A 27,503-nucleotide genomic window follows, 5' to 3' on the forward strand; every position below is an offset into this window, starting at 1 on the left:
ATTATTGTCTAATAGTCATCACTTGTTTGAACTACATAGGAATGGGCTAGATAAAAATAATACATTTCGAAAATCAACATAGTTTTACTCATATGAGACTGCATGAAAGAAGTTACCTTGAGATGTTCATGAAAAGCAACACGATTCCATATATTGATGCATTTTATTTTTTCATTTGTGGCATTTTCTCCCCTATAACTGCTCTGTTGTCACCATGGGAATGTCAGACATATAAAAATACCCAAATAATGAGTCCTCTCCTAAAATGATAAAGAAAACCAATTTTGTTCTTTCTCCTTGTCCTCTCCAACCCAGCTTCATACTGACCTTAAAACTTAGGGCAATAAACCTGCCATATAGTGTTGCGTGCTTGGTTCCATCAGCATTTTTTGGTGTGTGTGTGTGTTAGCCAAAACAAACAGCTTATTGTCTACTATGAACATGCAAAGACAAGTTTTTTGGAGGAGCTTGGGTAAGCGTTGTGCAGGGACTTAAATTTCGGCTTCATATGCATGACGGTTGAAGGCTCCCTTGTCAGTCAGCCTGGGGCAGCCCAGGAAGGGGGAAGAAGATGAGAGAAGGAAAACAGTTGTCTCCTAGGAATACAATGAAAGATGGGGCTGAGGGGAAAGACAGGAGAAGGAAAGACGTACAGGAGGCCTCTCTGACCTAACAGGACACCAGTAATCTGTATTGCTTTCCAAGATCCCTGGGATTAGCACAAACACAATTGATGCATATTCCACAGGTGCCTAGTGTGGAGGCTTCTTCAGGCTCCCTGAGAGGAATAATTTTCCTCTTGTGGGATGCTCTGCTTAAATCCACTTTGATTGTTTTTCTGGGGTTCGCTGTGGTTGCATTAAGATTTCTAAGGTAGAAGAAATTATTGTTTCTTCTCTGTCTTGCACCTGCTAAAGGTGATCATTCACTTCCTATCTGGAAAACCTAACCTTCCACCCCATTGTCACCCTTAGTCCAGGCCCACATCTTTCCTTAGCTGGATAATGCCAGTGGTCTTGTCTCCTATACCTGTTTCCTGCATCACTTTTTCAACTTGTTCTCCCTCTTGGAATCATAATCATCTTTCTAAAATGAAACCCTGACCATGTTATTGTTATAAGCTCATGGACATCCACTGCCTTCAGGGCAATATTCCAACTCCTTAGCATGGCGTGCAAGACATTTTACCATCTGACTAGCCCTGCTTACTTATCCCAGGAGCACTTCTCTTGCTACAACATACACACCTATTCTCTATGAGTCCATACTTCAGTTCCTTTGTATGTGTTATCTTCTCTTCTGAGAAGGTAACCTGCTCCCCATCCTTGACTCATTCTATGTTGTTCTGTGACAAACTGCTACTTATAAACATTCATCACAAATATTACTTAGTTAACCTCACAGTGATAATTGGAGACTCCAAAACTCAATCTCAGCGATTGACAGAAAAGCCAGAAAGAAGATAAATAAAGACACAGAGGACTTGACCAACACAGTAAAGCAACTAGATCTAATAGATATATACAGAACACTCTACTCAGCAACAACAGAACAACTTCCTCTCAAGTGAACATGGGACAGTCTCCAGGACAGACCTTATGTCAGGCCACAAATCAAATTTCAGTGGATTTTTTTTTCTTTTTTTTTGAGATGGAGTTTCGCTCTGTCACCCAGGCTGGAGCGCAGTGGCGCCATCTCGGTTCACTGCATACTTAGCCTCCCCGGTTCTCCTGGCTGGGCGCGGTGGCTCACACCTGTAATCCCAGCACTTTGGGAGGCTGAGGCAGGCGCATCATGAGGTCAGAAGATGGAGACCATCCTGGCTAACAAGGTGAAATCCCATCTCTACTAAAAATACAAAAAAAAAAATTAGCTAGGCATGGTGGCGGGTGCCTGTGGTCCCAGTTACTCGGGAGGCTGAGGCAGGAAATTTCGGTGGATTTTAAGAAACAGATATATCAAACTATCATCTGCGACCACGATGGGGTCAATTTAGACATCAATAACAGAAGAAAAACTGTAAAGTTCACAAATTCATGGAAATTAAACAAGCCACTCTTACACAATTAAAGGATCAAAGAAGGAATTACAGAAGAAATTAGAAAATACTTAAAGATGAATGAAAATAGAAACACAACATACCAAAACTTATGGGATTCAGTAAAAGTAGTGATTTAAAGCTGTGAACACATTAGGCCAGAGGTGGTGGCTCACGCCTATAATCCTAGCACTTTTAGAGGCCAAGGCAGGTGGATAGCCTGAAGTGAGGAGTTTGAGACCAGCCTGACCAACGTGGTGGAACCCCGTCTCTACTAAAAATACAGAAAGTTGGCTGGGCATGGTGACTCATGCCTGTAGTCCCAGCTACTTGGGAGGCTGAGGCAGGAGAATTGCTTGAACCTGAGAGGCAGAGGTTGTAGTGAGCTGAGATCATGCCACTGTACTCCAGCCTGGGTGAGAGAGCGAGACTCCATCTCGGAAAAAAAAATAAATAAATGAAGCTGTGAACATATTAAAAAAGAAGAAAGATCTCAAGTCAACAAACGAACTTTACAACTAAGAGACTAAAAAGCCCAAATTAAACCCAAAGTTAGCAGATGAAAGAAAATCATAAAGATTAAAGCAGAGATAATAAATTAGAGAAGAGAAAAATAATAGAGATTAAAAAAACCCCAAAAGTTCACTCTTCAAAAAGGTTAACAAAATTGATAAACATTTAGCTAGATTGTCTAAGAAAAAGGATAGAAGACTCAAATAACTAAAATCAGGAATGGAAGTGGGGACATTACTAATTGGTCCACAGAAATAAAGGAGATTATAAGAGAGCACTATGAACAACTGTATGCCCACAAATTAAATAACCTAGACGAAGTGACAAATTAGAGACACAAAGCCTACCAAATCTGAATCATGAAGAAACTGAAAATCTGAATAGGCCTGTAGTTAGTAAACAGACTGAATTAGTAATCAAAAACCTCCTGACAAAGAAAAGCCCTGGACCTGATGGCTTCTTTGGTGAATTCTCTTAAGCATTTAAAGAACTAACATTAATCCTTCTCAAACTCTGCCAAAAAATTGAAGAGGTGGGAACACTTCCTACCTAATTCTGTGAGGCTGGTGTTGACTGATACCAAGCCAAATAAAGACATTACAATAAAAGAAAACTACAGACCAATATACATGATAAACTTTAATGTAAAAATCCTCAACAAAACACTGACAAACTAAATGCAGCGGCATACTAAAAGGTTTATACACCATGACAAAATGTGGTTTATTCCTGGAATGCAGGGATGGTTCAATATGCAAAAATGGGTCAGTGTGGATCTGTCTTTATTTTGCTTTGTTTCTCCAATGAACTTAAGCCATTTTTAAAAAGCAAGAAAATATATGTGAATATAAAGGTATTCTCAAGTTGGAGTGAAAAAGAATGCAAAAGATTTCAACATTTTTTATATTGATTGCATGTTAAAATGATAATATTTGGGATGGTATTTGGATACAATTGGGCTAAATACGATATATTATTAGAATAAAAAAGTTGGTCAGTGTAATGTATACCACATTAACAGAATAAAGAAAAAAAATCCACAGGATCATTTCAATTGATTTAGAAAAAGTATTTGACAAAAGTCAACATCCTTTTATGATTAAAAAAACACACTCAAGGTAACTACCTCAACAATATAAAGGTATATATAAAAAAATCCACAGCTAGAATCATACTCAGTGGAAGGAGGCTGACAAATTCCTTGAAGACCATGAATAAGGAAAGGATGCCCACGTTCACCCCTTCTATTCAACATAGTATTGGCAGCTCTGGCCAGAGCAATTAGGCAAGGAAAACAAACAAAAGGCTCCAAACAGGAAAGGAAAAAATAAAAATATCTCTGTTTGTAGATGACATGAACTTATATGTAGAAAGCACTGAAGGTTCCACAAAAAGTCTTAAAACTAATAAACAAATTCAACAAAGTTACAGAATACAAAACCAATATGCAAGAATTAATTGCATTTTCATACACTAACAATGAACAATTCAAAAATAAAATTAAAAGAACCAATTCCATTTACAATAGCACCAAATATAATAAAATACTTAGGAATTAGTTTAACCAAAGAGTGAAAGACTTCTACACTGAAAATGATAAAAAGTTGGCTGGGCAAGTGGCTCACACTTGTAATCCCAGCACGTTGGGAGGCTGAGGTGGGCGGATCACTTGAGGTCAGGAGTTCAAGACCAGACTGGCTAACATGGTGAAACCCTGTCTCTACTAAAAATACAAAAATTAGCCAGATGTGGTGACATGTGCCTGTAATCACAGCTACTCAGGAGGCTGAGGCAGGAGAGTAGCTTGAACCTGGGAGGTCAAGGTTGCAGTGAGCCAAGATGGTGCCACTGCATTCCAGCCTGGGTGACAGAACAAGATCCATCTCAAAAAACAAACAAACAAACAAACAAATGAAAGAAAATGATAAAAATTTGCTGAAAGAAGTTAAAGAAGACATAAATAAAAAGAAAGATATTTATGTTCATGAATTAGAAGACTTAATATTATTAAAATGACAACACTACACAAAACAATCTACAGCCTTAATGTAATCCTTATCAAAATCACAATGGCATCTTTTGCAGAAGTAGAAAAATCTGTCCTAAAATTCACATGGAATCTCTAGGGGTTCCAAATAGCCAAAAACAATTTTGAAAAAGACCCAAGTTGAAAGTCTCACACTTCTTGATTTTTAAAATACATTACAAAGCTACAGTAATCAAAACTGTGGTACTGGCATAAACACAGACTTATAGCTCAATGGAACAGAAAAGAGAGCCCAGGAATACATAACCGCACATATAAGGTTAAATGATTTTTGACAAGGTTGCCAAAACTATTCAATGCAGAATTATTATCATTTGTTGAAGGCATTTAACAAATGATACTAGGAAAACTGGATATCCATGTGCAGAAGAATGAAGTTGGAGCTTTGACCAATGTTATATGTAAAAACTAGAGATCATGGTGGACGGGAAGCAGGACTAGATTGCAACTCCAACTTGGACGGACAGAGAAGCAGGGGGAGGCTCGCATCATGAATTTTTGCTCCAGTAAGACTGGAGGAATAAATCAGAAAACCTGAGAGGACCCACAGACTCCCTGAAGGAAGTTGATTGCTCCTGCAGAACCCAGGAGACACCCTAAATACTGTGCTGTTATCCATGGCTGACAGACCCAAAGATGGTTCACATCACAGGACTCTGCAGACAATCCCCAGTACCAGGCTGGAGCCTGGGTAGACTTTCAGGGTGGCTAGATCCAGAAGAGAGATAACAATCACTACAGCTGGGCTCTCAGGAAGCCACAAAGAGTACTACATCAAGGGAATCCCTGTGGGACAAAAGAAACAGAAGAACAGCCTTCAGCTCTAGACTTTCCCTCTGACAGAGCTTACCCAAATGAGAAGGAATCAGAAAACCAACTCTGGTAATATGACAAACAAGGTTCTTTAGCACCTCCAAAAAATCACACTGGCTCACCAGTACTGGACCCAAACCAAGAAGAAATCCCTGATTTACCAGAAAAATAATTCAGGAGGTTAGTTATTAAGTTAATCAGGGAGGCACCAGAGAAAGGTAAAGCCCAGTGTAAGCACATCCAAAAAATGATACAAGAAGTGAAGGGAGAAATATTCAAGAAAATAGATGGCATAAATAAAAAACAATCAAAACTTCAGGAAATAATAGACACACTTACAGAAATGCAAAATGCCCTGGAAAGTCTCAGCAATAGAATTGAACAAATAGAAAAAAGAAATTCAGAGCTCAAAGACAAGGTCATTGAATTATCCCAATCCAACAAAGACGGAGAAAAAAGAATAAGAAAATGCAAACAAAGCCTCCAAGAAGTCTGGGATTATATTAAACAATTAAACCTAAGAATAATTGGTTTTCCTGAGGAAGAAGAGGAATCTCAAAGTTTGGAAAATATATTTGGGGGAATAATTGAGGAAAACTTCCTCAACCTTGCTAGAGACCTGGACATTCAAATACAAGAAGCACAAAGAACACCTGGGAAATTCATCACAAAAAGGTCATCACCTGGGAATACTGTCATCAGGTTATCTAAAGTTAAGACAAAGGAAAGACTCTTAAGAGCTGTGAGACAAAAGCACCAAGTAAACTATAAAGGAAACATATTGGATTAACAGCAGATGTCTCAGCAGAAACCCTACAAGCTAGAAGGGACTGGAGTCCTATCTTCAGTCACCTCACATAAAACAATTATCAGCCAAGAATTTTGCAACAAGTGAAACTAAGCTTCATATATGAAGGAAAGACAGTCTTTTTCAGACAAACAAATGCTGAGAAAATTTGCCACTACCAAGCCACCACTACAAGAAATGCTAAAAGGAGCTCTAAATCTTGAAACAAATCCTGGAAACACATCAAAACAGAACCTCTTTAAAGCATAAATCTCACAGGACCTATAAAACAAAAATACGATTTAAAAAACAAAAACAAAAAACCAATGTATAACAGCAACAAATAGCACGATGAATGGAATGGTACCTTACATCTCAATACTAACATTGAATGTAAATGGCCTAAATGTTCCACTTAAAAGATATAGAATTGTGGAATGGGTAAGAATTCACCAACCAACTATCTGCTGCCTTCAAGAGACTCACCCAACACATAATGACTTGCACAAACTTAAGGTAAAGGGGTGGAAAAAGACATTTCAGGCAAATGGACACCAAAACTGAGCAGGAGTAGCTCTTCTTATTTCAGCAAAATTAGACTTTAAAGCAACAGCAACTGAAAAAGACCAAGAGGGACATTACATATTGATGAAAGGCCTTGTCCAACAGGAAAATATCACAATCCTAACCATATATGCACCTAACACTGGAGTTCCCAAATTTATGTAACAATTACTAATAGACCTGAGAAATGAGATAGACAGTAACACAATAATAGTGGGGAACTTCAATATTCCACTGACAGCACTAGACAGGTCATCAGGACAGAAAGTCAATAAAGAAACAATGGATTTAAACTATACCCTGGAACAAATGGACTTAATAGATATATACAGAACATTCCATCCACCAACCACCAATTATACATTCCATTCAACAGTGTATGGAACTTTCTCCAAGACAGACCATATGAGCCTCAATAAATTTAAGAAAATTGAAATTATAACAAGCACTCTCTCAGACCACAGTGGAATAAAACTGGAAATCAACTCCAAAAGGAACCTTCAAGACCATGCAATTAATACACAGAATATTAAATATTTTATACAACATTTAATACATGGAAATTAAATAACCTGATCCTGAATGATCATTGAGTCAAAAATGAAATAAAAATGGAATTAAAAAATTCTTCAAACTTAATAACAATAGTGATACAACCTATCAAAAACCTCTGGGACACAGCAAAGGCAGTGCTAAGTGGAAAGTTCATAGCCCTAAATGCCTGTATCAGAAAGTCTGAAAGAACACAAACAGACAATTTAAGGTCACACCTCAAGGAACTAGAGAAACAAGAAAAAAGCAAGCCCAAACCCAGCAGAAGAAAGGAAATAACCAATATCAGAGCAAAATGAAATTGAAACAAAGAAAAAATACAAAAGATAAATGAAACAAAAAGCGGTTCTTTGAAAAGATGAATAAAATTGATAGACCATTAGCAAGATTAACCAAGAAAATAAGAGATAAAATCCAAATAAGCTCAGTAAGAAATGAAACAGGAGATATTACAAGTGACACCACAGAAATACAAACGATCATTCAAGGCTACTGTGAACACCTTTATGTGCACAAACTAGAAAATCTAGAAGAGACGGACAAATTCCTGGAAAGATACAACCCTCTTAGCTTAAATCAGAAATAATTAGATATCCTGAACAGATCAATAACAAGCAGAGAGATTGAAATGGTAATTAAAAAATTACCAACAACAAAAAAAGTTCAGGATCAGACAAGTTCACAGCAGAATTCTACTGGACATTCAAAGAATTGGTACCAATCTTATTGACACAATTCCACAAGATAGAGAAAGAGGGAACCCTCCCTAAATAATTCTATGAAGCCAATATCACCTTAATACTGTCAGAGGCATTTGAACCAAAGCAACTGCATCTTGAGTGATGGCTAGGAAAGTGAGGCTGGGCCTTGCTGGGCTTCATTCTCAGAAAGTTAGGCATTCCTAGCCTCTAGATGTTTATGGTTAAGGGAACAAATTAATAATGTTTACTAAACAGACCCAGACTTGGGAGTGTCCAGATATCCCAATAACTGGAGAACAAAGGCATTCCTAATTTCACTTTGAAGATAATAATATTGATTCTTGCAAAATATAGTAATTAAGAAAATTAATCCTTTATCACAAACCCTTGTAGCAGAACACATCTCCCCATATATACAAGCATTGTACCTAGGGTGGATGCATTCCTCCTCTTACTTTCAGGAACGTCCTACACTGTCTATGGAGTAGCTGTACTTTCACCACTTCATTTCCTTAACAAACTTGTTTTTACTTTGCAATGCAGACTTGCCCTGAATTCTTTCTTGTGCAATATCCAAAAACCCTCTCTTGGGGCCTGGATCAGGACCTCTTTCCTATAACATCTTTCTGGCGACAACAGAAGGGACTATAGTGTGGAAATCTCCTTTCCAAATGCTACTTTTAGATAAGCGTTGGGGTCCTGTAACACATTTCTGGCAAACCATGGAATGGACAATACTGAAGAAACTCCCCAACCCTAAGGATATAGACTGTAGCACTGATTGGACAACTTTGAGCAAGTGGTGGGGTACTTGGGTAAAGAATGGGATTGGATTAGAGGCCCAGCTGGGGGAATTAGAGTCTCTCCTAAGCCAGAGTGGGTTAGAGGCCCCTCTTAATGAAAGGCAAGGACTCTTGACCACCTTGGGTTAGAGGCCTGACTTAGGAGGGTTAAAGTCTCTTCTAAGATTTAGGGGCCTGTAGGCCCCTCTCAGTAAAGTCCCTCTCAGCTAAGAATGAGTTTGGCACCGCAGGCTATGCTCTTTGTATTAATCTGCCTTGTTCTCCTTGCTGCATGAATCAATTTCTTGGTTGCTGTCTGTTTTGCTGTCATTTTCAGGAGACTTTATTTAACTGGTCTTAGGGATTTTAACTTACTCTTCTCCTGTGTACCTCCTGATTTCTGTCTGTTTACTTGTGAAACACTGGGAGCAAAAAGCATTGAAGGCTCTGTCTCTAAAATTACTGATTGAGATTTGGTATTTAACAGTTATAAGCAATATTAAATAGATGTGGTTACGTTTGGTTGCCGCTACCCTGACGAGGTGTGATAGAGAAGCACTAGGATGGAAATCAGTGGACTTTTCTCCTTGTTGTTTGTTTTGCACACTAAAAAACTTTCATTTCTTGGATTTGGGCAAACTGGCTTTGCTTGTTCAATCCACACTGCCGCTATTGCCCAGAACCTGCTTGCTCTGGTCATTCTCATCTAAATCCTCTTCATTTCCTTTGCCTTATTTGACATTTTTGTCGAAGTCCATGTTGTGGTTTATCTGTGATTCATGGCTCGACTCACTTATGTTATTTGGATAATGTGAATCATGTTTGATGAGAGGAAAAGAAGGAAAAGAAGAAAAAGAGCTAGATATACCAGATGATTCTTTAACGCACCCCTCCCCACCCCCCCACCCCGCACCCCGCCGGCCATTCAGCAGGCAGTTTTGGGTGGAGTAGACCCTCCTTCTGTCAGCTCTGATGGTTCAGATGTGGAGGTCCTTTCTCTCTCCAGTCCACCTGAAAGTTCAACTGAGAACACTTTGTCCCCTCCTCCTTACCTGTCTAGTCCACTCTATACCCACCACTCCCTGAGGAACTTAGCCCAGCAAGTACTACTCATAGTGAAGCCTCCTATCAGCCTCCAAAGGGAAATCTTTGTTCACTTAGGGAGGTGGCAGATGGGGAAGAAGGCACTGTGAGAGTACATGTTCTGTTTTCTATGTCTGATTTGGCTCTATGTAAAGAGAAGTTTGGTCATTTCTCTGAAGATCCAGGAAAATTCACAGATGAGTTTGAGAAGTTAACTCTGACCGATAGTTTAACTTGGCAAGATCTGCATGTTTTGTGTTCTCTGTGATGTACGGTGGAAGAGAAACAATGCATTTTGGGGACAGCTGGGACTCATGCAGATGAGGTATCGGCTCACAATCTGAACTATAATATATATCAGGCAGGAGGTATGGCAGTTCCAGATCAAGATCCAGAGTGAAACTATCAAAGGCCAATGAGGACTTGGGGAGGAGAATTATATGGTCACTTGTTTGTAGGAAGGGATGAAGAAATGTATGAAAAATCCCATTAACTATGAAAAGGTTAAGGATGTTTCTCAGGGCAAAGATGAGGATCCAGCTTTTTTTCAAGGGCATTTAGTTGAGGCAATCAGGAAATATACTAACACTGATCCTGCTTCAAAGCAAGGACAAACCCTCTGGGAGTACATTTTATAACCCAGTCCACCCCTGATATCCATAGGAAACTACAAAGACCAGCTATAGGTCACCAAACTCCTATGGACAGCTTTTTGATATGACATCTTTAGTTTTTAATAACAGGGACAAAGCAGAGGAAGCAGAAAGAGCAAGAAGGGGCTCCCACAAGGTGCTACTCTTGACTGCAGCCTCAAGCTTACTTCCCACGTGGGGCTGCCCTCTTGGCTCTTGGCCTGGACAAGTGAAGCTGAAAGGTGGGAAGCCCAAAGCTGGGAGCCTGAGTCACCGTGCCTTGGGCATAAATCAGTGTGCACACTGTAAGAAAACTGACCATAGGAAGAGGAATTCCCTAGGGTTCTGAAGGGAGTCACTGGGACCTGAACCAATGATGGCCGAAATAGTCAGGCAAGCCCAAGGGTGATGGGGCCTGAGACCTTCCACTGAAGCTCCCATTGAACAACTAGCCATATCTCCAGAGAAGCCGTGGGTAACCCTTGACGGGGCAGGTAAGAATATTAACTCCCTTCTGGACTGCTTACTCTGTTTTGACCCATTATAATGGGCCTTTGTCACCCCAAAAAGGTATAATCATGGGGATAGATGGACAATCCCATAGATGCCGTTTTATGAATCCTTTAAGCTGCTCATCAGGGACTTTGGTTTTCTCCTGAATGCTCCATACCTTGTTGGGAAGGGATTTGTTAACTCAGCTGCAAACAGTAGTATCTTTCATAAACCACAAGGCAGACAGAAATTGCTCCTTCTCCTTTCCTGTGAATAAATATCAGGCTTTGTTGCTAAACATCCTTATATAATTCTTAAAGTATGCCAGACTGAATCCAGCTACCTATTTACCTGAACCGGCACCCTAGATCATTCTTGTATACAAATTATAGAGCTAGTTTACTCCAGCCATCTGGATTTAAGGGATGAGCCTCTAGATAATCCTGAGGTAGAACGGTTTACAGATGGAAGTAACTTTGTGCACCAGGGAAACTGGAAAGCTGGGGCTATTGTCAGTCAACATGGGGTAATTGAATCTCAGGCCTTACCAGCTTCTACCTCAGCTCAAAAGGCAGAATTAATAGCTCTTATTAGAGCCCTGCAATTGGGAAAGGACCGAAGAATTACCATTTACACTGATTCTAAGTATGGCTTTCTAGTACTTCTGCTCATGCTATTATCTGGAAGGAATGGGGACTCCTAACTGCTAAGGGTTCCCCTGTAAAATATTACTTAGAAATTCGGAGCATATTGGATGCTGTTTTGCTGCCCAAGGAAGTAGCTATAACCCATTGTAGAGGATATCAAAGAGGAGACTGGCACGGCTAAGGGAAACTCCTTTGCAGATGCAGCTGCTGATGCAGCAGTGCTAAAGGAGCCAATAGGACTTACTGGCATGTTAGTGCCCTCAGCCACCTCAGTGACAGACCCTAGATATAGTAAAGAGGAAAAAGAATGGGCTAAAGGTCAGAGTTTAATTAAACATCCTCTGGCTGGCTTATCAATGACAACAAACTGTTGTTACCACATGCTAATCAGTGGAAAATAGTCAAGCATTTGTGTGACTCTAGTCATTTGGGAAGAGATTCCGTGTTTCAATTAACGTCTCTCCTTTTTATAGGAAAAGACTTACTCAAAACAGTAAAGCGGCTAACTCAGGCCTGTGAACTATGTGCCCGGAATAACCCAAATAACCAGTCTTTACCTCCTCCTCTAGTAAGGCCTGTTCAGCATAGAGGAACGTACCCTGTTGAAGATTGGCAAATAGATTACACACAGATGCCCTCATGTAAAGGGTTTAGATATTTATTAGTATTTGTTGACACCTTTACTGGTTGGATCAAAGCTTTTCCTACCTGGTCTGAAAAGGCAATTGAGGTTTCTAAACTCCTACTAAAGGAAATAATTCCTAGATTTGGTCTGCCTAAGAGCTTGCAGAGTAATAATGGCCCATCTTTCACAGCGAGAATTACCCAAAACCTATCTTTAGCCCTAGGAATTCAGAACCACCTTCACTAAGCATGGAGGCCACAGTCTTCAGGGAAAGTAGAAAGAGGTAATCAAACTCTAAAAATGACTCTTGCTAAACTATGCCAAGAAACATCAGAAACCTGGTTGTCTTTATTACCTGTAGCCTTATTACTGGTTCAAATAACCTCTAAGGGAAGCCTGCAGCTCAGTCCTTTTGAAATAATGTATGAAAGGCCTTTCTTAACTACAGACCGCCTAATAGACATAGATAGTTTCAAGCTACAGAATTATGTGATCAACTTAGGACAAGTGCAAAACGCACTGCTTGAATATGGAAATCAAAGACTCCCTTCCCCCACTAAGGAAGATAATCTTGTTACAACCCAGCCGGGAGACTGGGTCCTATTAAAAACTTGGAAGGAAGGATCCCCAGCAGATCACCTCTCCTCCAAATGGAATGAATCCTATCAAGTTCTCCTTAGTACCCCAACTGAAGTTAAACTTCTGTGAATAAATAGCTGGGTCCACTTATCTTGAATTAAACCTGTCTCTTATGAAGTCCCACAGGTCAATGGAACACAAGAGACTGATCCTATTTATTCCTGTGAGCCAATCAGTGACCTCTGACTCCTGTTCAGAAGAAATGAGAGGGATAGGTAACATAAAGATATGGATTGGCATTCTACTTTTGGGTATAAGTTGGAATCATGCAGAGAGTAACTTATTTACTGAGTGGCCATAGACTTCAGCCTCTTTACATAATCAGACAAACTGTTGGATATGTGGACATTTTAATGTACCAGCGGCCCAAGGAGGAACTTGTGTATGATCAAAACTGAATATTTTGTGTATGTTCCAGACTATTCACATGATATTACTCAGGCTATGAAAGCTTTAGACACTCAGGTCTTTGCCATTGATGTGCTATCAATTGACCCTATACTGGCTTGGTTCCAGCAACTGCCCAGTTCTTGGAAAGCATTCCTGTTTAGTTTACTTGGAACGATTTTACTTATTTTGCTTTGCTGTTGTGGAATATATTGTGGTTGTACTCTTTGTGTAGAAATGCAAGAGAAGCTCACTCAATGCTTTCTTAAATTGAACACTTATTAATCTTCCAGATATCACCTTTTGTCAGAACTCGGAGTTAGTAATGACCTCCACTATACCAACACTCTCCGACTGAGCTTCTCTCTACCCTGACACAAGAGACCCTAATAGGCGGGAATATCACCACCCCTATTCAGCCTGCAGAAGTTACAGAAGATGGATCTTCATCCGTCTGCAACCCTTAGAATTGAGGGTCTTCTTGTAAAGTGAGGGGGAAGATATATCAGAGGCATTTGAACCAGAGCAACTCCATCTTGAGTGAGGGCTAGGAAAATGAGGCTGGGACTTGCTGGGCTGCATTCTCAGAAAGTTAGGCATTCCTAGCCTCTAGATGTTTATGGTTAAGGGAACAAATTAATAATGCTTACTAAACAGACCCAGACGTGGGAGTGTCCAGATATCCCAATATCTGGAGAACAAAGGCATTCCTAATTTTGCTTTAAAGACAATAATATTGATTCTTGCAAAATACAGTAGTTAAGAAAACTAATCCTTTATCACAGACCCTTGTAGCAAAACACATCTCCCCACATAAACAAGCCTTGTGCCTAGGGTGGATGTGTTCTATCTCTTACTTTCAGGAGTGTCCTACTCTGTGTATGGAGTAGCTGTACTTTCACCACTTTACTTTCTTAATAAACTTGTTTTTACTTTGCACCGAGGACTTGCCCTGAATTCTTTCTTGAGTGAGATCCAAAAGCCCTCTCTTGGGGTCTGGATCAGGACCCCTTTCCTATAACATCCTTCTGGCAACTACAGAAGGGACTATAGTGTGGAAACTCCCTTCCTAAATGCTACTTTTGGGTAAGTGTTGGAGTCCTGTGACATATTTCTGGCTACCACAGAAGGGACTATAGTGCAGAAACCCTGACCCAAAGGCTACCTTTGAGTAAGTGTTGGGGTCCCGTAATAATACCAAAACCAGGAAAGGACATAACCAAAAAAGAAAACTACAATCCAATATTCCTGATGAACATAGATGCAAAAATCCTTAACAAAATGCTAGCTAACCAAATCCAACAACATATCAAAAAGATAATCCACCATGATCAAGTGGGTTTCATACCAGGGATGCAGGGATGGTTTAACATACATAAGTCAATAAATGTGATACACCACATAAACAGAACTAAAAACAAAAATTACACGATCATCTCAATAGATGCAGAAAAGGCATTCAACAAAACCCAGCAACCTTAATGATTATAACTCTCAGCAAAATCGAATACAACGGGCATATCTCAATATAATAAAAGCCTCTATGACAAACCCACAGCCAGCATAATACTGAATGGGGAAAAGTTGAAAGCATTCCCTCTGAAAACTGGAACAAAACAAGAATGCCCACTCTCACCACTCTTCTTCAACGTATTACTGGAAGTCCTAGCCACAGCAATCAGGCAAGAGAAAGAAATAAGGGCATCCAAATCAGTAAAAAGGAAGTCAAACTGTCACTGTTTGCCAGTGATATGATTGTTTACCTAGAAAACCATAAGTCTCCTCTAGAAAGCTCCTAGAACTGATAAAAGAATTCAGCAAAGTTTCTGGATACAAAATTAATATACGAAAACCAGTAGCTCTTCTATACACCAATAGCGACCAAGCTGAAAATCAAATCAAGAACTCAACCCCTTTTATAATAGCTGCAAAACAAAACAAAAAAAAGTAGGAATATACCTAATCAAGGAAGTAAAAGACCTCTACAAGGAAAACTACAAAACACTGCTGAGAGAACTTATAGAGGACACAAACAAATGCAAACATGTCCCATGCTCATGGATGGGGAGAATCAATTTTGTGAAAATGACCATATTGCCAAAAGCAGTCTACAAATTCAACACATTCCCATCAAAATATCACCATAATTCTTCACAGAATTAGAAAAAACAATTCTAAAATTCATATGGAACCAAAAAAGAGCCCATATAGCAAAAGCAAGACTAAGAAAAAAAAATCTGGAGGCATCATACTACCTGATTTCAAACTATACTATATAAGACCATAGTCACCAAAACTGCATGGTGCTTACACAAATAGGCACATAGACCAATGGAACGGAACAGAGAATCCAGAAATAAACTCAAATGTTTACATCAACAGATCTTCAACAAAGCAAACAAAAATGTAAAGTGGGGAAAGGATACCCTTTTCAACAAATAGTGCTGGGGTAATGGGCTAGCCATATGTAGGAGAATAAAACTGGATCCTCTCTTCTCACTTTATACAAAAACCAACTCAAGATGGATTAAGGACTTAAATCTAAGACCCAAAACTGTAAAAATTCTAGAAGATAACATTGGAAAAACCCTTCTAGACATTGGTTTAGGCAAGGATTTCATGACCAAGAACCCAAAAGCAAATGCAATAAAAACAAAGACAAATTGCAGGAACTTAAACTAAAGAGCTTTTGCATGGCAAAAGGAATAGTCAGTAGAGTAATTACAGATAACCTACAGAGTGGGAAAGAATCTTCACAATCTATCCATCTGACAAAGGACTAATATCTAGAATCTACAATGAACTCAAATCAACAACAACAACAACAACAACAACAACAACAACAAAATCCCATCAATACATGGGCTAAGGGCAAGAATGGGCAATTCTCAAAAGAATACATACCAATAGCCAACAAGCATATAAGAAAACACTCAATATCACTAATGATCAGGGAAATGCAAATCAAAACCACAATGAGATACCACTTCACACTCATTAGGATGGCTATTATAAAAAAACAAAACAAAACAAGTGTTGGCCCAGATGTGGATAAATTGGAGCACTGTGCATTGCTGATGGAAATGTAAAATGGTGCAGCCACTGTGGAAAACAGCATGCAGTTACTAAAAAAAAATTAAACATAGAATTACTACTTAATTCAGTAAGTCTACTTCTCAGTATATCTACATATCAATTGAAAGCAGGAACTAAGACAGATATTTGTACACCTGTGTTCATAGTAGCATTATTCACAATAGCCAAAAGGTGGAAATGAACCAAGTGTTCATCAATGGATGAATGGATAAACAAATATGGTATACACATAATTAATGGCACTGAAACACCTTCAGCCATAAAAGAAAGGAAATTCTGACATGCTCTATATAATATGGATAAGCCTTGAAAACGTTATGCAAAGTAAAATAAGCTAGACATAGAAGGAAAAATATTGCATGACTCCACTTATACGAAGTATGTAGAATAGGCAGCTCATAGAGACGAACATAGGTTAGAGGTCACAGGGACTGGGGGCTGAGGAGTTGTTTTTTACTGGGTACAGAGTTTCTGTTTGGGTGAGTTAAAAAGTTTTGGAAATAGTGGCGATGGTTGTACAACATTCTAATGTAATTAATGGCACTGAATTATACACTTAAAAATGGTAAAATGGCAATATACCATTGATCATACATATATCATATTGATCATATATATTTCACCACAATTAAAAAATAGTAAAAGCAAACCCTATCCACAAAAAACATAAATGATTAAAACATTTAAAAATATAATAGTGAGTGTTTATCTGATCTTTAAATGGGAAAGGTAATTCAAAGGATAAATCCAATAAGAAACTCGTAAATGAGAATATTAATAGAAATTGTCCAAACAGAAATTAAAACCCCTTTAATTTCCAAAAGGGTGTATAAACAAAATAAAAATGCATCCAGAAAGACATTTAAAAATTATAACATTTGACAAAACGTTAATCCTTAAAATATAGTGTCATATCACATGCACACGTATGTTTATTGTGGCACTATTCACAATAGCAAAGACTTGGAACCAACCCAAATGTCCATCAATGATAGACTGGATTAAGAAAATGTGGCACATATACACCATGGAATACTATGCAGCCATAAAAAAGGATGAGTTCATGTCCTTTGTAGGGACATGGATGAAGCTGGAAATCATCATTCTCAGCAAACTATCGCAAGGACAAAAAACCAAACACCGCATGTTCTCACACATAGGTGGGAATTGAACAACGAGAACACTTAGACACAGGAAGGGGAACATTATACACCGGGTCCTATTGTAGGGAGGGGGAATGGGGGGAGGGATAGCATTAGGAGATATACCTAATGTAAATGACGAGTTAATGGGTGCAGCACACCAATGTGGCACGTGTATACATATGTAATAAACATGCACGTTGTGCACACGTACCCTAGAACTTCAAGTATAGTAAAAAAAATACATATAGTGTCATATAATTTAATAAAAATCACACCACACCCACAAAAATTCATGGGCAAAAGCAAAATGTGATAATTCACCAAAGAGAAAATACTGTTATTTAATATTTTATGCCATTCAGCCTCATTGGGAAAAAATAGATTATAATTTTTAAAATGAAATATTTCTTCCCAATTATCATAAGAATATCCAGGACTGGTGAAAGATTATAAATTTCTCCAATAATTTTTGAATACTTTTTAATAGTATGTACCAAAGAATGTTTGTATTTTTTAAAATAATAATTTCACTTCTAGGAACTTAGCTTAAGAAATGTTTCCCTGACTGCAGCATATAATTAAGAATTATATTCATTTTGCATTATTTAAAATTGTGAACAATTGGTAACAGAATGAACAATAGGGGAATATTTTGGAAAACTACATTTCATCATGTTAAGGAGAAAAGCCAGAAGATAAAATTGGATATAATGTAGGATCACAATTGACTAAGTGTGCATGAAAATATGGTGACATTTCTGTAGCTATTGGTGATACTTTCGCCCCTTTTTTCTTTTTTGTACTTCTCAAATTTTCTATAATTAACTGTCACTTTTGTAGTGAAGAAAAGAACTTAATCAATTGTATTATATGATAAGATAATGACTTAGAAAATCTGAAAGAGTACTATTTATTTTGATTCTTTGGAGGCAAATAAAGTAAAAAAAAAATATTCTCTCTAATTAAGTCAAAATGATTTGGGAACAAAATGAAATCCTGATAGAATAAGAGGGTATGAAAATGTCTATTTCAAGAGACCTGGCTTCTGGCTTTTCTAGAATCATGTGTAGGCAACAATTATTACCGTTATTCTTGCAGACTCAGTAGTTTAGTCTCAAAATATGTAATCTGATCTTATTTGCTTGGGTCCCATATTTATGCAACAAATATTAACTGAGGCCCTACTCTGTGTCTTAGACTGTTACAGAGGAGAAAAAGAAAGTTTGTTAATAACAGCTGCTGCTTATTGAGTACCTACACAAATGTTGGGGGTGTTACAACTCTACAAGGTGGAACTATGATTCCGTCTTTACCAAGGAGGTAACTAAAGACCAGAGAGGAACTTGCTCCAGATTCCATAGCAATAAAGCAATGGACGTGGTTTTTAACCCATCCCACAGTCTTTCAGTTGCTCCATGCCATCATGTTTCCAAAATAGAGTGATGGCATTCCATTACAGAACATAGATACATCTTGCCATGAGCAGTCTTATGGCCCAAGGCTTGGCTGTGCTCTCTCCCCTGGCACACTCCCCTGTGCTATGTGCCCCTCCCACCTCTGAAGTGTAAATGTGCCAGCTGGACAAAACACCTAGATCCCCAAGAAGGGTGCGGAGCAGGCAGCTGTCTCCCAATGTATGCTGGTCTGACAGGTTTGCTTTGGTGCCCAGATCCTATCGAGGTCTTGAACCTCTCCTGAGGGAGAGTTGTTGACAGAAAGGTATAGAGGGATAACATATTTGTCAGCAAAATCACTAAGGGATAAGCAGAGCTCTGCTGGCAGCCCAGTTTCTGTGGGATAAAGAGACACATGCCCTTAGTTGATTATGCACACAAAGCAACCAATAGGTCCAGGCTTTCTGGCTCTCCCTCAGCTTAATCAGACTGAAAATCACTGAGGTATTAAAACATTTTGGAGAAACTCAAACAACTCAGCCCTCAGGTGCCTCATCTTGTAAAGTTTGCATGCTGAGCCAGAACTAAATAATTTCCAAGGTTTCCTACAGTTCAAGGAGCTTGTGATTTTGTTGGCACAAGACTTGGTAAAACATTTATCATTTAATATTAAATTAAAATCTGAGATAATACTATATTTCTAGAATGGTCCCAAATAGATTTAAAATAGTTACATTTTCATAGGGAAAAGGCTGGGAGAGATTTCTAAAATTATTTACAATGTGTGATCATAGGTGATGTAAATTTTTTGCTTATTTCTCTTATGGGCCTTGTTAATTATTAAATGTCTATATTGTTTAATTATTAAATGTATATATTGTTTAATTATTAAATGTCTATATTTTTTAAGCAGTTACTTGCAGCTGAATGCAACCTAACTAATAGAAGAGATTTTTTTAGAGTGTTTGGGGAAGGGTCTCTGAGCAGGTGACATTTAAATGATGTGAAGAAGTGAGCCATGTGAAAGAATAGGGAAGGACATTCTTGGCAGATTGAACAAGAACAGATTGGTTTGTTCCAGGACAGCAAGAAGGAGGACCAATGTGTCTGGGGCACAGGGAGGTGGGAGATGAGGTCACAGGGGCAAGGTAGATGGCAAGAGTGAGTATGGGTTAAGAACCAGGGCTGGAGAGGGAGGCATGGACTAGACCACAAAAACCTTGGAGTTGTACCATGTTCTGTGATTCCAGGTACAATAGTAAGTAAACCATGGTTGGGCTTCGAGTACAGTGATATATTCTGATTTTTGGTGTAGAAAGTGAACTTCTGAAGGCTGAAAGATCAGTTAGGAGATATTGCTGTAGTCCCTGTGTAAGATGATGGTGGCTTGGACAGAGTGTCAGCCATGGGGGTGACAAGAAGCAGTCAGGCTTTATTGATGGATTGGATATGGGGTGTGAGAAGTAGAGAGGAGTCAAAAATGACTCCCAGGCTTTTTGTCTGAGCCACTGGGTGGATGGTTGTGCCATATTCCAAGAGGGTAAGACTGCAGGAGGAAGGAGCTTGGGGTGGGTTAAAAAGAAAGTTTTGCTTGGACATACTGAGTTTTAAATGCCTATTTGACAACCACATTGATATGCTAAGGAGATAATTGATGGCTGCATCTGGAACTTAGGGAAGATATATGAGGCAGAAATATACATATGGGTGTCATCAGCATAGAAATGGTGTTTGGAACTAAGGGACAGAGATCGCCAGGAGAAGGAGGTAGAGAGAGAAGAGAAGAGCCCAAGGCTGAGCCTCAGGTACCCTAACACTTAGAAGTGCAGAAGGAGGAGCCTGGAGAAAGGGCTGTGAAGAAGTGGTCAGTAGGGTAGGGAGAACGAGGAGGGTGTGGGTTCTTAGAAACATGTGAAGAAAGTGTTTTCAGGAGGTGGGAGTAACCAACTATTCCAAATGTTGCTCAAAGTTTGCATAAGACAAAGATATGGCATTGTCCATTGGATTTGGCAAAATAAGATCCATTATGACCTCAAAGAATGTGCTCAGTGGCATGGATTAAAGAGAAAAAGAGAAGTGAATCAATGGAGATGTCAAAACAGGCTATGTCTAGGAGCTTTGTTATGAGGGCACATGGGGGAATGGTTCAGTAGGTAGAGAAGAATGTGGAGTCCTGGGAGGAGCTTTTGAAGACAGAGAAACTGGAACATGTTTGCATGCTGCTGAGGGTAGTCCAAGAAGAAATCCATGGTGTAGGAGAGAGAATTACAGGGAAGAATCCCTGGGAAGGGGTAGAGGAGATGGGTCTGGGCAAGAGCGGTGAACTAAATTTGGATAGAAGATGGATCAATTTATGTATGGAGCTGGAGGGAAGGAGGCTGCATGGGGACAGATGTAGCCGGGCTGGGAAGTTAGTGGTGGGAATATGAGGCTGTTCTCCCTCATTTTTTTGAGACAGGGTCTCACTCTATCTCCTAGGTTGGAGTGCAGTGGTATGATCATAACTCACTGTAGCGTTGAACTCTGACCTCAGCCTCCCGAGTAGGTGGGACTACAGGTGTGCACCACCATGCCCAGCTAATTTATTTTTATTTTTTAGTAGAGACAAGGTCTCCCTATGTTGTCCAGGCTGGTCTTGAACTCCTAGGCTCTTGCCTTGGCCTCTTAAAGTGCTGGGATTACAAGCGTGAGCCACCTTGCACAGCCAGTTATCCTTTCTTCTGATTGATTTTGCTGTCTCCGTGAAATAAGAAACAAAGCCACTGTATTCGAGTGGGAAAATGAATGAACTAGGGTGGGCTGTTTTCAAACTTTTTAGTCTCAGGACCCCATTACTCTCTTAAAAATTGAGGACCTCAAGGAGTTTTTGTTTGTGTGGGTTATCTCTATCCAAATGTACTGATTTTTTTAACTGAAAAAAATTAAATCTAATTATACATTTTTAAAGTAAGAGTATTAATCCCATTACATATTAGCATGACTCATTGTATTAAAAAATAACTATTATCCAAAACAAAAAAAATCAATGAGTGTGGTAAGAACCAGGGCTGGGAAGTGAGTGAAGTGGCAGTTTTACATTTCTTTCCCAAATTATTTTAATGTCTGGCTTAATAGAAGATAGCTGGATTCTCATAACTGCTTCTGCATTCGATCTGCTGAGATGACACACTTCCTGTAGCCTCTGAGAAACTCCACTGTACACTTGTGAGAAAAGGAGAATGGAAAAAATAAATAACTTCTTGATATTACTATGAATATTTTTAGACCACACAGGCCCCCTGAAAGATTCTCAGGACCCCGTTCACACTTGGAGAAACGCTGGACACATGAAAGGTGGTAAGATTGCTAGGCAGAGCCTGGGCTCAAATTCAGGTTTGTCTGACTCCAAGTTCATCGAAGAGTATCAGAACAGAGAGCCTGGGTTGACCAGCAGCCTCAAATAAGGAAACATGGTTCTCAACTCAGTCCGTAAGTTAATGCTGAAATGCTGTGGTTCAAACACCTCTTGTGGTACAAAGACCAAGAGGGATCAGTTTAACCAGGAATATTTCAAAGGCTAAAATTTTCCTGAAGTTTCTATAATCTCAGGAAAGGAGAACCCTAAGGGTGGGCATAGCACTGGCTCAGCTGGCACTGTCTGGGGCTTAGAGCTGTACTTTGTGTTTCCAGCTGCAGTTTCTGATTTCTTTTGGTTCCATTCTATTTAACCACTCTCGGAAGGTCCACTGGATAGCAAGCCCTGTGGGAGAAGCTTGTATGTGGTGGCTAACTCCTTACACACTGTAGGCAATAGGGAAACATTTTTTGAACAGATTGACCCTAAGGAGGCAAACACGCATGGGGAGCCCCATCCCATCTCTTCAAAGGGCTCCCTTGCACTCAGCAGACCCCTGCTGCAACCAGGGGTGTAGAGGAGTGTCTGAGGATGTGGGAGCAATGCTTCTGCTGACCTGGTCTCTTGGAAGCTCCTGCCTACCCAATACGACGTCCCGGGGTATCCAAGCCACCTTGAGTTTCCTTTAAGCGTTATCAACAATCTCTTTCATGTTCAGGTCTGGGGTCAGGATTGCAGTTGCAGGCGCAGCTGAACTTGGGAGTTCACTTTGCATTACAACAGGAAAGATGTTGATAAACCCTCAATCTTCATTTCCCACACAGACTTCACTACCATTGGTGTATTTCTTCTATCAATTCTACTGGAAGGTAGGGAACAGAATATCCACCCCAAAGGGAGAAAAATACTACAAATGCAGATTTGGGATGATGAAAAAAAGCTCCAGCGAGGGTAGAATTAGGGTCTAGCTCCACCCTTTGTGCAACACCTCCACAAACACTGGGACTCGTTTTAAAATGATGTGCTCACCCCCGACCCTTTCTGCTGTGTTCTTACTGACTTCCTTTGTCCGCAGTGATTCAGATCTGGGTGTTTACTTCATGAGCTCAGCCAGTAACCTTGAAGAACTTGAGTTTCCTCTGCTATCCTCTTAACCAAAATTCCTTTTTCCTTCTCCAGGCTGTTTCCCATATAAGGTTCATGACCCCCAGGGAGGATGAAACTGCCTGCCAGGTTTGTCTTCTCTCCTGTCACTGGTTACTCAGCCAGGCGGATTCACGGGCTTCTCAAAGGAACTTGTTTATCAGAAGCTTGTCTAAGACACTACGTCTTCCAGAAAATCTCACCTGAGTCACCAACAGATTCCTCTAAGAATCTGTAAGCCACTCCCGACCAGCAGGAAACCCCAACAGAGGCAAAGAATAGCAAAGTGAATATTTTGTCAAGAAAAAATGAGAGACTGGGCGCGGTGGCTCATGCCTATAATCCCAGCACTTTGGGAGGCCTAAGTGGGCTGATCATTTGAGGTCAGGAGTTTGAGACAACCTGGTCAACAGGGTGAAACCCTGTCTCTACTAAAAATACAAAAACAATTAGCTGGGCGTAGTGGTGGGTGCCTGTAGTCCCAGCTACTGGGGGAGGCTGTGGCAGGAGAATCACTGAAACCCGGAAGACAGAAGTTGCAGTGAGCTGAGACCGCACCACTGAACTCCAGCCTGGGTGACGGAGTGAGACTGTCTCAGAAAAAAAATAAACACACAAAAAAGCGAGAAAGCGCCCCATTTAGATCACTCAGACAAAAGATTTTATTTGTGCCAAAATGTTCCACAAGGCTTCCACAGTTTTCACCACATAACTTGACAGTCATGCAAGACTTAAGTATATTTTCAGCTATCCTTTCTCTTTCATTTATTTCTGTTTAATAAGCTCTCAGTCCATTGATTCTAGTTAGTACATTATGTATCTTTTTAATCACTTACCTTCAGTGAGAATCTTTCCATGTTGGTAAACACCAGTGCTACTACTATTACTATATGACACTTACTGAGTACTTAACTCTACGTCAAATCCTCTGCCAAGCATTTTCAAGCATTGTCTCATTGCCTTCTTGCCACAACCCTATGAAGATGCCGTGATTGTCCTCATCCAATGGAGGAGGAAGCTGAGGCTGAGAGCAATTAACACAGCTGTGAGTGAACAGGTAGGATTTAAAGCCAGGCAGTATGATTCTGGAGCCTACGCTTTTAATCACTGTTATTTTACTCTCCTCCACTCCCCAAATATACTGCATTCTTTTTCTGTGATTGTATTGTATTATTCTGTTTTAGATGTACTATGATTGATTTCACCAATGCTGTGATTACACTTCAGTTGGTTTTAGTTTTCACTACTACAAACAGTGTTGCAACGAATGTCTCTGTGGGCAAATCTTTATAGGTCACGAATGACCCTTTCCTTAGGACACATATTGCCAACCTGATCTCCAGAAAGGTAGTACATGCCCATCATATTGTACGAAAGTACCCTTTGCCCTCCACCCTTGACACTGGGTTGCGTCCCTTTTTAAAGTATTGCTGTTACGATAGAAGAAAAAGGCTGTCACATTGTTATTTCAGTTTGTAAGCTAGAACACTTCATTGCACATTAGCTGTATTCCTCAGGTGTATTTCCTGTTCATGTCCTTTGCCCTCTGAGGTTTGTCTCTTTATCACAGATTTGAGAATTTTTTGTATATGTCTTATATTTTTAGAATTAATAAATTTAGGGCATAAATCTAATAGAAAGAAAAGCAGACTCATTCTGTGTTTTGCATAGCATCTTACATCCTATCCTTCCTCTATAATGATAGTAAAGCATAAGAAATGATTCCTGTGCCCAGAGGTTGAAAGCAGGTCCATTTTAACAAACTCACTTGGAAGCATCCCTGTTCTCCAAAATTCTCCTCCTGCTCTTCAGTCTCAGAGGAAGGGAAGATGTTGGAGAGGAGCATAAAAACTTACTCTGGGCCAGGCACAGTGGCTCACGCCTATAATCCCAGCACTTTGGGAGGCTGAGGAGGGCGGATCATGAGGTCAGGAGATAGAGACTATCCTGGCTAACATCGTGAAACCACGTCTCTACTCAAAATACAAAAAATTAGCCTGGCATGGTGGCGGGCACCTGTAGTCCCAGCTACTCGGGAGGCTGAAGCAGGAGGATGGCATGAACTCGGGAGGCGGAGCTTACAGTGAGCTGAGATGGCACCACTGCACTCCAGCCTTGGTGACAGAGTGAGACTGTCTCAAAAACAAAAAACAAAAAACAAAAAAAAACCCACAGCAAAACAAAACAAAACACTTGCTCCGTAGGGGCCACGTCATCAGACAACTGGCTTGAGCAGGTCCTATGCCGTCTTTTATTGATAATGATGGATCGGGAGCTCCCAGGCCTGGTATGTGAGTTTTGGATGTGATTCTAAGTGGAGTTGTCTTGTTTATACTTATTTTCCCCTTGTTATTATTTTGGCATTATCATGGATCATTCCATACTTCTAGGGTGTAATTCCAGTGTAATTAAACTTGAACAGCTCAATATCACACAATTGATTACATACAGCATTTATTTCTAAGTATTTCAGGTCTACGAATGTTACCAATGCCTGGGGGGCTTGAGAGCTAATTCAGGTGCCACCCTGCTGGTCTGATGGTTCAAGAGGGCTGCTCACACACAAACCATGGGGTTCATGGGATGTCGATCTTCAGTGGGTTGTCGTTCAGAGCTGGTGGGCTGGGTGGGACCAATGGCTTGGTGCTTGAATCTCAGGCCTCTCTTAGAAGTCTGGCCTCTCCACCCATGCCCCAGAGATCCCATAGGTCCCTATTATTCTGTCCACAGTCTCATGGGCCCTTGATCCCACCCGCCACAAGAAGGGTCCTCAGGAATCAGGCTCTGACATGGAGTGTGCAGGCTGTATATGAAGCAGCGGGGACAGCACCTGTAGAAGGGGAGGGAAGGAGGCAGGAGAGGGCAGAGGGAGAATTGAAGCTGTGATTCCCATCCAAGGACAGCCTTGGCCAGCTCCATAGGGAGCTCTGCAGCAGGAGGGCCTTTCTGAGTTGGCCTGAGTTGGTCAAGATAGCCAGCTCTCCACTCCCATAACAATCAGCCGTGGGACCTGGGACAGCCTAGGAGGGGTTTCAGTGTGGGTGGGACACTCTCTGATCCAGACCCTAAGGCTCTGATGACTGGAGGCCCCCGGAGGCAGTGCTTTCCCCAGCAGGGCTGCAAGTGTGGAAGGAGATGGAGTCAGCATGCCTTGCTGTCCACCACACTCCTCCTTTCTCTGATTCTCCTGTGCTACTAGGTCTTCTTCCTCCAGGCTGTCTGCATCTCAAAGAAATCTTTTCTTGATGCTTGCTCTCATTCCTTCCTTCTGCTTCTAGGTATGCCTCTGTTTTGATATCACCACAGCCCCTTCCAATGTGGTGTGTCCTTCCACTCTACTGAAAATATTCCCCTAATTCACCAAAAGTCCAGGAGCCCAGCCTGTCTCCCCTGACCCACCTCTGACTTCAGCTGCAGCTGGGAGACCATCCCTGGCATCTCAAGGCATCTGGATTGGTCATGAGCAAAATGCCTTCCGCCAAGTCACTGGCTGAATGTGTAGGTGCTGCCAGTCTTGCAGGGGGTTGGGGATGGCCTTGTCCTGCCCTGATACTCCACAGTGAACACTTGATCCTAACCTGGGCTGGCCTCACTCAGGTGTTCACTAGGGACAGCGGGCAATGCCAGGACACAGTTTTGTCCTACTGATGTAACCAGGTCACTGCCCCAAGCAGAGGGTGGCCATGGCCATGAGGAAGCCTGGGGCTGGTGCAGGGAGTTGGGGGCAGGGAGCAGGCGGCCTAGAACTCATCCGAAGTTTTGGACTGCAAGACCATGTGCGAGACGCGGCTCCAACACCTGGCCTGTGCCCGGTTGTCCCATGGGATTCAGTTGCAAAACACAAATCCAAAATTAATACAAGAATTTCAAGATGGCAAATGCAGAACAATAAGCCACAAGCATGAGTTCCTCTTGCAGCTTCCAGGTCTGCCAACTCCTTTCAGCCTCAGTCTCAGGTTTCTGGGTGCCAGGAGGGCAGCTCTGCCTGCATTTCCATCATCTCTCAGATTCGACAGGCCCAAAGCCAAACTTCATATTCATCTCCGAACTAGTGTTACTCCCAAAACCTGGGGTTTGTTTGCCTGATGA

General features: G+C 40.6%; 1 long non-coding RNA gene across 2 annotated transcripts in view; it reads left to right on the forward strand.

Annotated features, from left to right (window-relative positions):
* Positions 1-26,707, forward strand: part of LOC105486786 (uncharacterized) — a 101,732-nt gene extending 75,025 nt beyond the window's left edge. For both annotated transcript variants that reach the window (XR_011613604.1, XR_011613605.1), the window contains one exon: positions 23,451-26,707. This is a non-coding gene — a long non-coding RNA (uncharacterized lncRNA). The remainder of the gene's footprint in view (positions 1-23,450) is intronic.
* The last annotated feature ends 796 nt before the right edge of the window (positions 26,708-27,503 follow it).

Source organism: Macaca nemestrina, chromosome 15 (genome assembly GCF_043159975.1).
Source record: "Macaca nemestrina isolate mMacNem1 chromosome 15, mMacNem.hap1, whole genome shotgun sequence".
Classification (NCBI taxonomy): domain Eukaryota; kingdom Metazoa; phylum Chordata; class Mammalia; order Primates; family Cercopithecidae; genus Macaca; species Macaca nemestrina.